Here is a 2,869-nt window from a genome sequence, read left to right as displayed (position 1 = left end):
TATATTGAAACCAAAGAAGACAAAAAGACTGACGGCAAAGCAAAAAGATGCGGCTATGAATACTGGTCCTGCGCGTGCAGCCGTACAACTGGCCAAATCCAGAATGTATTGAAAAATTTGAAACGAAAAGCAAAAAAGTTATATGCATCACGACGCGTCGAACGGGCCAAAACTGGCCCACCTCCAGTTGACGAACTCCTTGGAAAAGGTTTTCGATAGGTAATTTTACTGACAATTCTTTAAAATTCGCAGTAGGAGATATATTGTTTCCATCTGTGTTTATCGTGACTCTCTGCGTGCTTCATACTCACGTTTTAACACTCGTTGTGAACTGAATAGACAAATTTTGATGATCATGAGAAACATGGATTCATTGTCTTTTTGTAATTCCCAACAAACTAACCATATCCAGAGACTGCTGCACGTCTTCAGCTATACGAAAACGACACATGGGGAACACTGCTCAGCAAATTCTTAATCTGAACCGCTCCTTGATCAATCCGCAATTGATTTTTATAGCACTGGTATATTTATTATCACTTTTCAGACCTTATTCCATCTCAAATTGAATGTTTGAAACATCGGTATGACTACGATTGCGTATTTGATAGTCACACGAACAATGGTGAGTACATTTAGGACATAAACTTTTTTAATATGTTACAACCAACGACAGAGGAACTTGCATCCAATTTCAACTTGCAACAGTCTGGCTTTGCCACTGTGCAGGTGCCTGAGCAGTATCGTTGGCCTTATTATTGTTAGGCTTGCAACTTGACTTGAAGATTTGACTTCGAGTCAGGATTTCTCATACCGTATGTCATATTGAAGCAGTGATTCAAGTCAAATCCATTCATCCTATTCCAACTCGAGTCAAGTCATGATTTTGGTCATCCATCCTTCCTATGTTTCGCCAGGTTAAGATAAACCGTGAAAAAATAATTTGAAAGTAACTTTTCTAATGTATTTCTACCTGAAATTTTTAAATAAAATGTTTGTTCAGATGCATATTCCGAAGATTCAGTTTGCACCTTCATCATCGACGAGGATGTGAACACAGAGGCTGGTTCTTCATGTCACAACAGCGATGGTAAGTTGAGGTACTAATTTGAAATCCATATGAATCGTGTTGGTACAAACATAGCCACACAAATGGAACATTGCGGGTTGTTTTGATTGACATTAACATTGCTCTATTGAATTTGAACTCTATGGAATCAATACAACTGTTGTTAACCATAGTTTTCTTGCAGCAAATGAAATTGCTGCCCTTTTCGTTGTTGATGGCGATGTAACGCTTCCTTCAATTCCCTCGACAGACTTCAGGATGGAACACCAGACCGGTAAGTGTTAGCATACAATGATGGTGATGCAACCCACAGTTTATTCATTACTACATTCAGATATGCAAGATGAAACAGACGACACAAAAAGCTCAACGCCAATTGTCTCCAAAAAGAGAGCCAGGTGTGTTGATGAAAAAAATCATATTTTAACTATAATGTTGGTGATCAAAATGTGGTGTTCAGAAATGAGCGTCCTGGAAATGGCAAAGGAGCAGCATGATATCAGAATGAAATATTTTGAATTACAGATGCATGTCAAGTACCAGAAACTGGAAATGGAAAAAGAACTACAAAATTGAGAAAATACAGCAACGAATCGAAATAGCACAAAAACCAGACTTGGACAACTAGTTAATTGGCTGTATAATTAGAATAGTAAGTGCAAAATGCCAGTAATATAATTCTAACTTGATTTCTGGTTTTGCTGAAAATTCTACTGGTAGAACTCTACAATACTAAGCGAGCTGTGCAGATTCAATTTCCAAATTTCCACATATTCAGTAATCCCTATTCTAATTTAATTGAAAAATAACTACTGTGTCTATAATTCTATTCTAATTTGGAAAAATATGCAGCCACAATTTTCATTATAGTCTAATTTTGAAAATCTGATTTTCTAGTCCAATTCTGACTATAGCATAGGCTACTGGATCTCGCAATAAAAATAATTGACGAGGAATTGAATGTGTGGTTATTGGTGTTCAAACACGAGATGAAATACTCAAGACATTCCAGAGAAGTGATTTTGAACAATCTGTCTGCGCTGAAGTCGTGCTCGGTTGTGCCGTCACATTATCGGTGTCGCTAACCTCCAGGGTATATTCCAATGGATTTTGACCAATCTTCTTGGCACTCTCTCTCTTCTGCTAGGCTCTGTAACATCTGGCCCGTAGCAAGAACATTGAGGTATGGATCCATTGTTATCAGTCGATATTGCACTATATTAATGTAGCTAGCTCTCTATAAAACAGGTTGTATTGAATTTTATGGTTGACCAAATTCTTGATAAACTGAAGTGAGGTTTGGCTGTCAACAAACAAGATTACTCAACTGGATACAGCAGATAACTTTGCATTGCAAAATTGTAACATAAATGCATTACTGTTTGTACAGCACTTGAGCACATGTATGCATATGACTTATTATATAATAACATCGTCACATTGCGCAACGGTTAGATCCTTGCAATGGCTGATATTTACTTCTACACTCCTGCAGAGCCAAATGTCATTGGTATGGAGAAATCAAAATCGTATGCAAATGTGTGTGTATAAACTCAATTTGTATATCTTCACATTGGTGAAGCGACTATCATGACTAATGCACCAATAAACGGAAAATAAAATTCTATCTGAAAAGTATCTATCTGAAGGAAAGGAAAGGACGTAGTTTATCCCTGAGTAATGAGATAAATGTCCTGCAATATACGAAATTTGTAGTAGAGTTTCTGGCATAGCAATACCGGTATAAGACGATGATTTTGGTGTGCTATTCCTACAATATCTCTTTTCATAACCTCAAAA

At 37.1% G+C, this 2,869-nt stretch overlaps 1 long non-coding RNA gene across 4 annotated transcripts; it reads left to right on the top strand.

Annotated features, from left to right (window-relative positions):
- The first annotated feature begins 51 nt into the window (after positions 1-51).
- On the top strand, positions 52-1,841 carry LOC145433392 (uncharacterized). Of its 4 annotated transcripts, XR_013913091.1 has the most exons (5): positions 52-625; positions 1,004-1,090; positions 1,254-1,343; positions 1,404-1,467; positions 1,595-1,841. It is a non-coding gene; the product is annotated as an uncharacterized LOC145433392 (long non-coding RNA). The 4 variants fall into 4 exon arrangements; XR_013913090.1 differs by having other exon boundaries at positions 52-219; positions 1,404-1,736; XR_013913089.1 differs by having other exon boundaries at positions 1,404-1,736.
- Positions 1,842-2,869: the final 1,028 nt, after the last annotated feature.

The sequence above is a fragment of the Botryllus schlosseri genome, chromosome 1 (genome assembly GCF_051294905.1).
Source record: "Botryllus schlosseri isolate E-star chromosome 1, Bs_hap1, whole genome shotgun sequence".
Lineage (NCBI taxonomy): Eukaryota > Metazoa > Chordata > Ascidiacea > Stolidobranchia > Styelidae > Botryllus > Botryllus schlosseri.
This window is presented reverse-complemented; position numbering and strand designations above follow the sequence as displayed.